Here is a 16057-nt window from a genome sequence, read left to right on the forward strand (position 1 = left end):
TACATTCACCGAACATTAAGAGAAAAAGATTTATAAATAATACACGTAAGATAAGATTAAAATAAAATGCTTATTACTTTCGAATCACGAAGTTATTAGCGACAGAATATTTTAAACATTATGTATACGGACTCGTATTAATATTATCATCATCAGAGACGGAGAAAAATATTTAATACCACCACCGCTCGTTGCTTTCTTCCTGATAGGTCTTATAATAAATATGCATGTTGAACCGGCCTCTTTTAACAATATTGACCAATCAGAGAGCAAGCTTTGCGTTACGTCGTCGACCGGAAGCCACACATGGGAATTCTCATGTGTCTTGTTGACAAAAGCCTGTTATTCATTCAACGAACAAAGGATTAAGTCTGGCCCACGATTAACAGCATCATGTAACTGCTGCTAATCTTTGGACTGGAGAGATGCTGAATGTTCGGTGAGTAACAGAAAGAGAAGAGTGTGAACAAATTAATATTCCCTACAAAAAGAAAAAAAAAAGTTAGAAAACAAAATAATTATTAGCGAAACTTATTTTGTTACTTTTCTTTTCATTGAATCTTACTAATTCGCTAAAAAGCAAAAAAGAAAAGAAAAAGAGTGAAAGAGAGAGAGAAAGCGTATGTATGTGTGAATGAGAGAGAGAGAAATTGAGTAAGTGTCAGAATATGTTGGTGATGTTTGTCATTTATCTTTTTTCTTTTTTCTTTCTTCTGTCCACCCTTCTCTCACTTCACCTGCTTAATCTATCGGTGAGCTGAGTGATGAGGCTGGGTAAGTTGACTGGCGTGAGATTTCTTCTCTGTTGTCAACCGGCCGGCTGCTACCTACTGGACCTAAGTTAAGGCTTGTATGAAAATAGAGATAGCAAGTAAATACATGCCTGAACGAAACCTATCTTTTTGACAAGCTGCCATGCTCTCTGTTTTTTGATATGATTCTCTTTTCTCTGTCGTCAATGTTTTTGTTATGACCCCCTCCTTCTTCCCTTTATTAGTCTATCATTTCTTTGTGTTTATGAGGGTAATGATAAAATTGGCTCTTATCACTATTGACATGTCTGATGATTAGGGGTATAGATTGTACCCCTAATTGTGATGATTAGGGGTACAGATTGAAATGAATAGATTTATCCGACATGAAAATTCTTCATCGATGTGTAACAGGGTATGTCCATCTATCATCACCATCCGTCCTTTCGACCTCCTGCTGTCCTTATCCTTGTTATGTGTGTCAGTAGCACTGTAAAACGAGATGTAAGTAACCGAAGTGAATGGCATGTGTGTCGCCAGACTGATTGATACGCATGGTTTGTTGTTGACAGAAGTTCTTTCAAATGAATGAATGAATGGGATATTTTGAAGTATTTATTAAATATGCACGAAATAAATAAACTGTACTGCTGGATCTGCCAACCATACCGCCCACCTACTCTACTGATCTTGATTGAATATAGTACACGAGATAATGTATGCACACTTCAACCCGTGTTCGTTTTGTGGATTGAAGTGACAATGATGGTGATAATAGTTATGTTTGCGTGTGTCGCGGGGTTTATTGGCTGTCAGTTATGTATAAAGTCATGATTTATATGCATGTTTGTACACGCGCGCGCATGCATACATGCAAACGCACACTTGCACTTTTCGTATATGTACTTCGTTTATTACACACGCTTATAAACTTACATACACGAACCTTTACGTGATTGCTAGATTTGCTGCAAATAGCGACCGAATCTTTCTTAAATCACACCTTACCGTTTTCGTAAAGAAGGTTGTGTCTGAAAAGATGGGGCGGTCGCGACGGGAATTCTTTGATTATAAAGGCTGACCCAAGACTAAACAACAACAATAACAACTTATATTCATAGATTCAAACATGACTGCTTTTTATCTTTTATTGATTTTATTAATAATACATGTGGTAACACAATCCAGTGCTTTCTAACAATTTTTTTCCTATAATGTTGCGTGTGTGTTGTATGTGGGGGGATGGATATACGGGAGGGGACCGATTGAATAGTTATCATTTCATCATGACTACCCTATGAAATATATTCATTTTGTTTCGTTTATTTTTCTTTGCTTTTCTTATTTAATTTTCCATGGATTACATTTTTTCTTCTGTAACAACAAAAAAAAAAGGACTCCAATTAAATGTAATATAACGTTTGTTTTGTATAGACTATAAAAAAAATTGGTCTCTCTCTCCCTCTTTCTCTCCATTCTTTTTCATAACCCGTGTGTGTATAGCAGGGGTGAGAAGACGGTTCATTAAATAAGAATGGATATATGAAGATTTATTGTTTGACACAATTGCCTATGCAATTTCTTTTGTTTGGCTTTAATTATCATTTTTTTTTTTTCTCTGACATTTCTTTTGAATGAAAAATGGATTATGTTGCTTTATTTGTTTTGACCAACGTGGTCTTAGAGAGTCATGCTATATGCAATGATTCTCTCGAACATGCAAACGCATCGTCAGTATTTGACGATAGGAATAACCCATCCAGCCCCATACACACAAACGGAAAACAAAGCAATTTTATTAAGAGTACTCTAACAAATGTAGTACTCTAACAAACGGCTCACCGATCGTTTAGTTGGAATATGTGTTGCACTTACTGCATTATATATTTGTGTGTGTGTTTGTAATGTACGCGCGCGCGAATAGCCTTTGACCTGTAAGCTGACCATTTACTTTGGAGATTTCATTGGAGTACATAATATACTCTTATATACTGGAGTATTGTTATATACTGAGATATATATTTCCGCACATACACATTTGGAGGCTTGTTTCATAAATATCATTACAATATATAAATAAACTGTATTGAGTACGCACACACACACATACACACACGCACGAGAGACCCCACTCTCACTCATCTTCATCACACGTAATATAGGATTCGTTACGCTACCTTCCTATGTGTGACATGTAAAGAGTTGTAATCAAGAACACGGTTGTTGTTGCTGTTGTGGTTGAGTGAAGAAGTCAGGTTTCAGACTCGTACAACTCCGAAATTCATTATTTTTCAAGTCACGTTAAAGCAGTAACATCGTTATAATGGTAATAATACTAACAATAACAAAACACACACGTAATTATCTTGTTCTTTAGGTCAAGTATAACGCTACTCCAGATTACTTAAGGGTATAAATAGCGGTGTTTAATAATAAAAATAATCCTTTTTATTATAGTTTGGAGGGAGGGGTCAGTCGATTACATCGACTCCATTAGTTTCACTGGTACTTAATTTATCGACCCGAAAGGATGAAAGGCAAAGTCGACTTCGACGGAATTTGAACTCAAATCGTAGCAGCAGACGAAATACAGCTAAGTATTTCGCCCGGATGCTAACGATTCTGCTACCTCGCCTTCTTCTTCTTCTTCTTCTTAATGATAATAATAATAATAATAATAATAATAATTATTACTTCAAAATTTGGCACAAAGCCAGCAATTTCAGGATAGAGGGATGAGTCAAATACGTCAGTCCCAATACTCAACTGGTATTTATTTTATCGACCGAGAAAGGATGAAAGGCAAAGTCGACCTCGGCGGAATTTGAATCAGAACGTAAAGACGGACGAAATGCCGCTAAGCATTTCGTCCGGTGTGCTAACGGTTCTGCCAGCTCGCTGCTTTAATAATAATATACTCCTTTCTACTAAAGGCCCAAGGCCTGAAATTTGGGGAAAGGGACTAGTCATTTACATCGACTCCAGTGTTTCACTGGTACTTTATTTATCGACCGCAAAAGGATGAAAGGCAAAGTCGACCTCGGCGGAATTTCGGCAGACGAAATACCGCTAAGCATTTCACCCGGCGTGCTAACGATTCTGCCAGCTCGCCGCCTTATTATTATTATTAATAATAATAATAATAATAATAACAATAATAGCGATTTGTTTCGCTCTTGTTACCAGTTATTTGTGGCAGAGCACCATCGAAGGATGAAAACAAACCGTACGTTTCTAACAAGAACTAAGCATGAAATTCATGTATATATATGCGCTCGCGCGCGTGTATGCATACACACACATACACGCACGTGCGCGTATAGTATATGACAGAGAAATTTATCTTTGTACTGTTTCCTTTCTTTAAATACATCAAAAGCAACGGGACAATGCACAGTTTAATTTTCAAAAGCAAATCAATTCATTGTGACTACAAATCCATGACGGTATCTTCATTCGCCCCAGCCTCTTTTCATTTATTCTTCTTTCTCATGACTGATCTCTCAATCTTTGGCACTCCTAGTTAATTTTATTTGGAAACTTTCAATAACCCCCCAAACTGGCAATATTTCAGCTCCTATCAGTGATATCTTTTACTTGTTTAAGTCATTAGACTGTGGCCATGCTGGGGCACCAACTTGAAGAAATTTAGTTGAATCAATTGACCCACTACTTATTTATTATTTTTTTTAAAGATTGGGACTTATTCTATCAACCCTTTTGCTGAACCGCTATTTTGCATGAACTAAACATACCAACACCGGTTGTCAAGCGGTGATAGGAATAAATGCACACACACACACACATAAACGACAGGTTTCTTTCAGTTTCTGTTCATCAAATCCACTCAAAAGGCTTTGGTTGGCCCAGGGCTAAAACAAGGTGCACCGCAGTGGGACTGTACCCGAAACCATGTGGTTGGGAAGTAAACTTCTTACCACACTGCCACGCTTGTATCTAAACAGAAAATCCACAAAAGTCTAGTTTAAAATAAATATTAAATGTAAAACTCTGCTTTAAACACTAGGTTAGAAATGATGAATGATTTAATCAACTCATCAAAGCAATTTGTAATTAATTATTGTACTTTTCTAAAATTTCTTTGTGTCAAATTTTTCCAATTTTCTTTGGTGTATATTATACTTTCATCAGAAGTATGACAGTATTTAATCATTGGAGTTTTGTTAATTTGACTCAAAGTAACCCTGTCTACGTGTGAGTGTGTGTGAAAATTTTACGGTTGATCGGAAGGCTGTTCTAATTATTACTTATTGTTAGGATAAGTTTCCACAATAAAAACTAAATCTTTTATTTGGTAGTGCTGACTTTTCAAAGAATACAAAAACAAAAAGAAGATAAGCTCTTTCCTTAACCATCACGACAGAATGTAACCTGACATGACAGAAAAACCAAATCAATAGCCAGGCTTACAGAGCTATAATCTGCTTACATATTCGTGCCTGAAGATCTAGGTAGCGAGACGGTATAAACTTGGAAGGAGGAGACCGACTTCGTTTTCAGCCATCCCACCTTGTATACATTATATACTGTGTCCTTTCTAAAGACTTCTGTTAAAGTAAACATTTAGGTCTTGCTTGCCGTGACTGACTGCTTGTAATCAAATCACTCCCGCTCCTCTTTCACTCAGACCGATGCTAATAAAATAGATTCAACTTCTAGAACGAGGTACTCTCGTTGGGTATCGTTCGCTTTCACTTTCTTCCAGTTTATTTGTATGTATGAAATGGATGATCATGATGATGTGAGTGTAGGCTTGGAAAGTGCTAACGCACGAAACTTTGGTTCCCCCAAGTCACTCTCTTTTGCCAAATATTATTAAAATATGTGTGCGTGCATATGTGTGTGTGTGCATATATATATATATATATATATATATGTGCGTGCATATGTATATATGTATACATATATATACACATATATGTACACACATATATATACATATATATGTTTATGTATATATATATATAGATATATACATACATGCATATATATATATATATATATTTTACTTGTTTCTGTCATTTGACTGTGGCCATGCTGGAGCACCACCTTTAGTCAAACAAATCGGTCCCAGGGATTATTCTTTGTAAGGCTAGTACTTATTCTACTGGTCTTTTTTGCCGAACCGCAATGTGATGGAAACATAAACACACCAGCATCGGTTGTCAAGCGATGGTGGGGGAAAAAGCACATACAAATAACAAATACATGCATATATGGGTGTGTGTGTGTGTGTGTATATATGGGCATATATATATGTACCACAATTAGGTCGTCAGCATTTTTTAACTGTTGGTATCATATGTATTGAGTATAGTTTTGCATTTGTTAGGAGTCTCTTGAGTGATTTATGTTGTCTTTTGGATTTGAGGAGTTTATGTGTATTTAGGATGTTGTTCATTTTTGGGTCTTGAGTGAGCAGAGGGAGATTTGTATAATTGTGTTGTATGTTTCATTGTTTCTGGGGTTGTGGGTTGATATGTATGGGAGTGATTTAAAGTGCGGTGTGGTGTTTTGTTTTGTTGTCCTTAGTGTGTTTGTGTCCAATTTCTTGGCATGTTCAATTCCATGGTCTATAAGTGCGGGTGGGTAGTGATGTTCAATGAGTGTTATTTTGTGATCTTGTAGGTGAAGTTCCCAAGTGGTTGTGTCAGATACAATTGTACAGATCCTTTTAGCTAGATTGAATGGGATATTTATTTTGGTGTGTTTTGGATGGCATGAACTGAAAAGGAGATACTGTTTTGAGTCTGCTGGTTTATAGTAGATGTCAGTTGCAATTTGGTTGTTAGATTTTTTTTATAATCAAAATGTCCAGAAATAGGAGCTGTTCCTTGCTATATTCCATTGTAAATTGAATATTGGAGTTTATATTGTTCAGTGTGGATTTGAAATTCAGGAGTTTCTCATAGGCTTCATTCCAGATGATAAAACAATCGTCTAGGTACCTTTTCCAGTTTTCTCTTATATACTGGTGGAATGGGGGTCCAAATTTTTGGAGTGAAAGTTCATATAGGGTAGACTCAAAGAAACCCATTATTAGGTTCACAAGGACAGGCGCTGCTTTCATTCCCATCGCAATACCCCATTCTTGGCAGTAGTATGTTGCATCGAATAGGAAGTAATTGTTTTGTAGGATGATCTTCAGGGATTCAATGACAAAGGTCTGGTTTATGCAGTCCGGGAGAACTTTGGGGTATTTTTCTAACCAGGATTTTTATCGCCTCTATTCCGTAGTTTTGTGGAATGTTAGTGTAGAGGTTGATGACATCGAAGGAGACTAATAGTGCTTCTTCATTGGTGTGTATATATATTTATATATATATATATATATACACACACACGCGTGTGTGTGTGTGTATACACATGCATGCAAACACATATGCATTCTGGCTTCCGTGCTAGTGGCCCGTAGATAGCACCATTTGAGTGAAATCGTTACCAGCGTTGCCTTCTAGCACTTGTGCTGGTGGCACGTTAGAAAATCATTCGAGCGAGGTCATTGCCAGGTCATTCGAGCGAGGTCATTGCCAGTGTAGGTGGCACATAAAAAACACCTTTTTGAGCGTGGCCGTTGCCAGTACCGTGTGACTGGCCCTCGTGCCGGTGGCACATAAAAGCGCCCACTACAATCTCAGAGTGGTTGGCGTTAGGAAGGGCATCCAGCTGTAGAAACTCTGCCAGATCAGATTGGAGCCTGGTGCGGCCTTCTGGCTTGCTAGTCCTCAGTCAAATTGTCCATCCCATGCTAGCATGGAAAGCAGACATTAAACGATGATGATGATGATATATATATATATATATATATATATATATATAAATATATGTATATACCCACAGATGCTCATGCATGTCATCATTATTGTTTTAATATTCATTTTCCATGCTTGCATGAATAAGATGGAGTTTGAGGCAGATTTTCTTTACCTGAAAGCCCTTCCCATCACCAACTGTTACCTATTTCTAAGCAAGCAGGTATTTTCCCCATATTTCACAAAGTATTAAAGACGAACAACACTGCTTGTATGACAATAACACTCATTTACAACTAGCACACATTGTAAAGACAAGAACACACACAAACACACACACTGTTTTAATTATGCAAATTACTCTAGGCCATAATGTTCTCTGCACTTTTTGTATATGACTTTGCTGGAGTTAAGGTAGAATAGCTGTGCTGATGATGCTTATTGAGGCAGAAATCTGTATGCACTGCTGTCCTTTCTGTCTTTTCCCTTAATGGCTGATAAATCTTCCCTTCTGACTGGGAGCTGGTTGCAATTGCCACCAGGCATTTGTTTTGCTTTTGGAAGATTTAATCTTGTAAATGAAATACCTATATTCATCTTTATGGTTCAAATTCATGCAATTGGTCACTCTGATTTATTTTTTGTAACCCAGTTTGTTTAATAACACATATGTTCACACACACACACACATACACTCAGAGAGAGAGAGAGAGAGAGATAGAGAGAAGAAGGAAGGAGGACAGGACCCTTGTAACATCAGGGAAATGGCTGTGCTTTGCCTGCAAAAGAAGAATCAGTAGAAATTCCTTGAGGTTTACCCAGTTTAATCACTGGACAGGTACAAACTGCTGAAGAACAAAAGGTAGATTAACAGAAAAGGTAGATTTCAGATGCAGCAGGTACACTGGAGGAGTAAGCATTAAGAGTCCTCTCAAACGCACAGATACTTCCCTAGAAGTAATTGATAGATTTTGTTACCTAGGTGACCAAATTATCAGTGGAGTGGATGCTTCAAACATGTGGTAGATAGAATAAGAACAGATTGGAAATGGTTCATCCCTCAAGATCAAGAGCATATTGTATGAAGATTGCATGCAAAGTGTGCTGCTGCATGGCAATGAGATGTAGGTCTTAAGTGTAGAAGACATGTAAAGGTTAGAAAAAAAACGAAGCAAGCATACTTCACTATGTTAGTGTTTATGAATGACAAAGTATAAATGAACCGAGAGACAAACTAGGTAAAAGTGGAATCAGATCTAGTGTACAAGAGAGGATACTGTGCTAATATGGGCATATAATGTGAATGGAAGATGACCGTTACATAAGCAAGTGCAGAGCACTGAAATCTGTGGAAGAAAGATACAGAGAAAACTTGGTATGAGATGGTGACAAATGATCTCAAGTTGTTACATCTGTTGAAGGAGATGATAGAAGACCATGTTGACTGGTGGTATGCAGTGCTGTAGAAGACTTATCCTCTTGTGCAAGCTTAGTGCATGCATTCCCTACCTATTTTGTACACTTGTACCCCACCACCATCTATTCTCTAAACCACACCCACCTATTTATAACACTGGGTAGCACTACTGTCCAATCATTTTCTAACTCTCTCACCAACCACAGAACACTACCTTGCACTGTCTCTTCTATTGTCCCCTTCCCTAACACTGCCTGTGTTAATCTCACCTCTACCACCCTCTTTTAACAATAAACCTGTGTAACTCCAACAAACCTTTTTAAGACCTTACCAAACTGGCCCACCCTATTTTCTCCTCCTTCACAGTAATCCTTGGTCTGGCCTTGCTTGACCCCTTTTGATTCTCCTCTTTCCATTACTTCCTTCTGTTATTCTCTCATTAGCATCCTCTTACAATAAGTCTGTTCCATTCATGATAAGGTCTCTCTTTCACTTGACAAACTGCAAGATAACCCCAGAAGTGCTAGTGTTACAAGATGCACTCAGTGCACTCTGTAAGTGGTTGGTAATCAATTCAAGCAATGACAATGCAGGGTTTGACAGGACTCTTTAGTCTTGCTGATAGCTGGGCAATCTCTAGTGCTGATGCCACCAAAAAAAAAAAAAAAAGGCACCCAGACCACTCTGTGAAGTGGTTGCTGTTGGGGAGGGCATCCAGCCATAGAAACAATGCTAAAATTATGACATTGCAGAAAGATGCAGTCTTCCAACTTATTGCATACTGATAAACTGCCCTCCTCATAATAACATGCAAAATGATGCCAATGGTGATGATGTACATACATACTTATATATATATATATATATATATATATATAAACAATTGCAGAATGGAAGGTGTTTATAAGCCATTTAAAAACACAAAAACCGTTAGATTTACTTCAATATTTAAATTTGTCAAAATATTTTCGGCACTTTGAAACCGCGACCTGTTCACTGACAAAATTTTAGTGCTGCATGGAATTTTGTTAGTGAAAAACCACATGGAGTGACATCTGGACTTCTGTGGTCACAGTCTTCAGGTTTTAGCTCCCGCACGTAATGGGGTTTCCTCAGATGAAAATTCAATTCTTTATACTGAGCTGCTTGACATGTTGATTTTTGCAGGCTGTGATGAAACATTTCCTGCACTGTTGCCATGTTCTCCACTGATCGGGATGTGGTTGGACGGCCACTTCTAGCATCGTTCACAGAGCCTATGGTCATCAGCTTTGCATGACAACTTTTTATTGTCTCCAGACGAAGTGTTGTATGCTTACCTTTCCATGAATGTCACCATCTCTGAACCAAAACAATGGAATTCCACACTTCATAGTGTGCTACTATCTTAGCTCACTCCTGAATAGTCAACGTCCATCTGGAAAATAAGAAATCCCCATTAGTGTTGTCAGTTTAAAATATGTTTTCATCGTGACTTCAGTGATACGAAAAATTTTATAAGTAATTTCTAATGCCTAGTTAATTTTCACCCTCTCTGTATATATATATATGCATGCATAGGAATGATGTCTGGCCTCAGAAAATTTACCATAACAAATTCTGACTGATGTAAGCATGGAAAAGGAGACGTTCAACCATATTGATGATATATATATATAGGTCCAGACATGGCTGTGTGGTTAAGAAGGTAGCTTCCTAACCATGTGGTCTTGGGTTGAGTCCCATCGGACATCACCTTGGGCAAGTTTCTTCTACTAAAGCCTTGCCAGCAGTTTTGGTAAACAAAAACCATAAGAAGTATATGCTTATATGGGTGCTAGTTTAGTATATGATCTCCCACATTATCCATTGTCTACACTGATGTGGTTTAGGATTAGGGGTTTGGTTAAGGTTTTAGGTTAGGGTCAAGGTTAGAGTTGGACTGCACACTAAAGTGTAAATGGGCAGGTAGACTGCATGCTAAAGTGGCAGCCATATATTTATGTATGTTTGTGTGTACCCCCGTCTTGACATCACATGATGTTTGTTTGCTTGAGAAACAAGTGGGAGTTGGTCATAGAAAATCTGCCAATTCCATTTGACTCATAGAACATGGAAAAGTGGATGTTGAATGTGTACATGTATGTATGTGTGTGTATAAATGCTTATGTATAGATATGCATGTGTGTATATATATATATATATATATATATATATATATATATATATTCTTTTACTTGTTTCAGTCATTTGACTGTGGCCATGCTGGAGCACTGCCTTTTAGTCGAAGATATCGACCCCTGGACTTATTCTTTGTAAGCCTGGTGCTGTTTAAAAAAATAAACACTGGGATCAGTTTGCTTCTGCCGAACTGCTAAGTTACTAGGAGATAAACACACTAATATCAGTTGTCAAGCGACAAACAGACACAAACACGCATAAATATATACATAAATTCGATGGGCTTCTACCAAATCCACTCACAAGGCTTTGATCGACCTGAGGTTATTGTAGAAGACACTTGCCCAAGGTGCCACGTTGTGGGACTGAACCTGAAACCATGTGGTTAGGAAGCAAGCTTCTTATCACAGCCACTCCTGCGTCTATATGTATATATATTATATACAAATGTATATAAATATATATAGTTATATTTGTATATATATATATATATATATATATATATATATTTTATAAAAGTATCTATGTGTGTGTGTGTGTATATATATATATATATATATATACACACACACACACACATATACAGAGAAAGAGATTAGTTAAATCAATATCATGAATGTATTGATTAATGATATAGACGTGCACATGTATGTTGAGTGCATTACTGACAACCTTGCACTTTGGTGAACAGTATGTAGAAAAATTATAAACAGCTACAACAATATCAACAACAACAATAACAGCCAGTTCTGAAAGTTGGCATTAGTTTTGTAGTAGAGGCTGGATTTTCTCATCAATAATAGCCTATATTACTTAATATTTTTTTTCTATCAAGAGATATGTATACTTTTTATTACTGTTTTAAATATCTCGAGCATCTTTCGGTTATACATTAAATTCTTTTTTTATTTAATTAATATTTCTTTTTCTGGTTTTATATGCTTGATTGAAATTCGAATTTGTTGTGCAAAAAATTTTTAGCTAAATATTTCTCAACACGCTGAACCGTACGTTATATTCTGCTTATTTATAGTCTTAAAGAGTCTCTTTCTACTCTATCTGTCCCTACCTCTCTCTTTCTTTTTATTCTATATGTCCTCATCAGTTAATCACAAGCACGCACACGTATACAGGCGCCCGTACACAATGTCATTTAAGAACAAGACAGTGTAGCCAACATTTTCAAGATGACCGATCCGATCCAGTCCCGTCCGGCATGTGTCTTCTCTTGTTTAAACATGGATGATGCCTAACATCATCAGCACGTATCTCTCTCTCTCTCAACCTAACTCCACATCTCAACTACTCGTTACATGTGTTGTTACACTCACAGACACATGCTTAAAGGCACTGACAGAAACGCACACTCACACAGAAGATAGATAGATAAAGAGAGAGAGAGAGGCAGAGACAGACGGAGAAGTTTAAGCTCACTTCACTATCTGTCTTGCTGGGCTATACCCACGTGTTTTCCTTATATTTACAGAAACTTAAACCTTTGTTTCTTTAAGGAGAATCCTCCTGATGTCACTCAAATGCTTACCCTCCCGTTTCCACTCTTCTTCTTTCTCTTGTCTCGATGGTGGTGGGAGACGTCGAGAGGTGATGGTGGTGGGTAATAAGGAGGGGGGATCTTCAGACGTATTTCCTGGCTCTTGATTGTGATCGGTGGAAGTGGTTGTTCCGAGAAAAAAAAAAAAGTATTGAATAGCACATTAGCTTTTTTTTTTGTTTTTATTTTGTTCTGTCTTCATATGCTGTCGTCGTCGTCTTCAGTTGGTCGACCCCTACTCATACTCTGTTCATCTTTCTATCCGTCCATTCGTTCACCACCATCACTCCTGGAGTGACCAACTGTGATTAGATTGACATGGTGACCCGGGTCAGTCGCAAGATTTCAGTTGATAGATCATTCTAAATTTAGAGAAGGGATTCTTGTTTTTATGTTTATAGGTAAGATAAATATATTTTCCTTGCTTTTCTTATGTTGTAATTTTTTTCTTCGTATTTTGTTTCAATTCTTCGTAGAATTGGTAAACTATTTCTTTTTATTATTCGTTTTTTTTCATCATTTGTATTACCGTTGTTCCTATGTCTTAAAATAATGTAAAGGAAGAAAAAAGAGAAATAAAAAAAATAAGAAATGATTTACAATAAAATTTTGATTTACTGATTTACATAAAAAGTAGAGAAGGTTGATTGAATTAAGAAAACAAGGAAATGAGAGGGTATGAAATTTATAGATGCGGTTTAATAATGGCAAAAGTTTGTGTTCATTGATCGGAATAAATTCATAAAGATATTTAAGGAAAAAATCAGGCGTTCTTATAAACAAACTGATGCTAACGTAGATATACACACATACAAACATACACACACGCATGGCTTAGCTGGTCGAAACTTCGCAGTTACTGTCAATATTTTTTAAGAATAATAAATTTGTACTCTATAAAAGTATAGAGTTAACCCTTCGGATTAATGTAAAATTGTTTTTATTATAACTGAACATAAAAACAAAAATGTATATATGTGCGTGTGCTCCTTTTATAACAAGTCGGTAAAAAAAATTGTTAAAATATATGTAATGTAGAAACACATTTCAAAGAGAATACTGAAAAGAAAATTAATAGCAATGACAATTATTATTATTAAATAATGCTAATGATGATTGCTTAATTCTGATAGTTATAATTTACTTCCGTGTCAGTTTCCAAAAAAAAAAAAAGTACTCTCCTCTCTAAATATTCTCATACAAATTCTGGCTAAAAATGAGTTTTGTATTGTAGTCTTTCTGACTGGATAGCTTGTGGTGAACTTGTACTGAACTTTGACCTTTTATCCATGACTGCTCTTCCAAATCTTGTCTTCCTTCCTCAAACGACACACGTGCATGTAAAACACACGACCAACTCCAAAACTATGTCCATAGCATTCACTCATGTATATATGTATGTGTATATATATATATATATATATATGTGTGTGTGTGTGTGTCATTTATGTGTACAATTATATACGTATATGAAGTATAATTTATATAATGTAGATAAAATGTATATTTTACACACGTATACACATATATGTTGCATGATCTTAACACACACACACACACACACACACACACATATATATATATATATATATATGTGATTTGTAATATAACGTGCGTGTAAATGTGTATATTTGAGTATTACTGTATATTTGTGTTTGTATATATATATATATATATCATAGAAAGAGAGTATATATGTGAAATATACATATGTATTTGTATATATAAAATTCTATAATATATATGTAAATATGTATAAGTTATAAATATGATGTATAATATACAATATATGTTCAAAATTTACGTGCCTATAAAATAGGCCTATATATAAAATATATTTACATACACATAGAATTTATGGGGTGTACGCTGGACAGCGAGAATCTAAACAATAGAATAGATACTTTATCTATTCATTCTTAATATGTTCCGGCAGATTCGTCCGTAAATTGCAAGGATCAGATGATAAGGTTCGAATGTGTCAAGCAGAATTATGAAGCATGGATTATATATATAATGAAATAAGGTTTACACTATATAAAATATACAATATGTACATGTGTGCGCATATATACACAAGAAAATAACTTAAGGTTTTAAGTGTGTGTGTGTATATATATATATATATATGTGTGAATGTGGTGTTTTCGAAAAAGAAAAAAAGAACGAGTAAAGACTGAAGTAAAAGATATCGAAGTGTATAAACACTTAAATGCTTTGATCCGTTTTTGTGTATTGTCTTTCACTCGTGTGTGTCTGTGTCTATTCACAAGCGCACTCAGATAGACAGACAGACACGTGTGTGTATGTACGGATATAGGTATTATGTTTGTATGTGTTTACATCCCACGATATTTTCTGGCCGAATGCCAAGCAGAGTTATTATCGTCATTATTCTTCTGGGGTTTCAATAAGATAAGTTCCATTCAACTACAGGGCTCCATTAAAATAACTACAACCCTTTTCCTAAAAAAATTTGGCCTTGAAGTCATGCTTATTTTATTTATTACACTCGCGAATTGCTTTCATTTTTTTCTGCTAACAACCACTGCTTTTGTACTCGTAATGTCTAATTGTTCTGGCAAATAAAAGAAAACTTTTAGAAATTATGTCTGTAACCTTTAGAAATTATTATTATTACTGTGACTTATCATTATCATATTGATGGATAGCAGGAGTGGTAGGACACCGGACAAAGTGTCTGCTGGTTCTTTCCGTTTTGTGTTCAAATCTTTCTGAGGCCGAGTTTGCCTTCATCCTACCGAGGTCGATAAAATAAAGAATATAACAATTAAAATACACGAGTTGATTTAACCGGCTGATTGTTTCTTCTTTTCAATTCTGTAGCTTCGTGTTGATGTTAATAATTATTACACCAATCTTCTGAATGGCTGTGCATCCCATTTTATATTTATAAGCATATTCGTAATTGCGAGGAGGGGTGTATACTTTAGTCTGTTGATTATTTATCTTCTGTTGTCATATTTGTGTTATTTCTGTCCGGGTGGTTGCGAATTGGTAAGAACTATTGGCGCATTTGACAATTTGCCTTGTGATATTTCAATTGCACTTCGAGTTCAAATCCCACTGAGGTCAAGTTTGACCTTCATTCTCTTCCAATCCTTTGGAATCTAGTCTGCGGATTGAGAATAATTTCCTTGCTTCCTTTTGCACCAGCTTCGGGAGTCCTTATAATAATAAAAAAAGTAAAATAAATCACGAGCGATACCCTTCCTTCTCTCACTCAGCTATAAGTAAATTAATATTAAATATTTATTATTGCTTTGATGTCAATACAAATCTGACATTTTATTTATTTATTTTTTTAGAGAAAACTGAAATGCCGCTACTTCTGTCACCTCATCTTTATGTAATCTGTCACGAAAGACTTTTTGTGGCTATA

At 36.0% G+C, this 16057-nt stretch overlaps 1 protein-coding gene across 4 annotated transcripts in view; it reads left to right on the top strand.

Annotated features, from left to right (window-relative positions):
- The first annotated feature begins 331 nt into the window (after positions 1-331).
- LOC106878978 (protein Jumonji) overlaps positions 332-16057 on the top strand; it is a 203713-nt gene continuing 187987 nt past the window's right edge. The window contains exon 1 of one of the 4 annotated variants that reach the window (XM_052966146.1): positions 332-439. The gene's annotated coding sequence lies outside the window, so the exon portion shown is untranslated. Of the gene's footprint in view, positions 440-12758; positions 13056-16057 lie in introns of those variants that run through there. The other 3 variants (XM_014928354.2, XM_014928353.2, XM_014928355.2) reach the window with 3 other exon arrangements.

This window comes from Octopus bimaculoides, chromosome 1, assembly GCF_001194135.2.
Source record: "Octopus bimaculoides isolate UCB-OBI-ISO-001 chromosome 1, ASM119413v2, whole genome shotgun sequence".
Taxonomy (NCBI): Eukaryota; Metazoa; Mollusca; class Cephalopoda; order Octopoda; family Octopodidae; genus Octopus; species Octopus bimaculoides.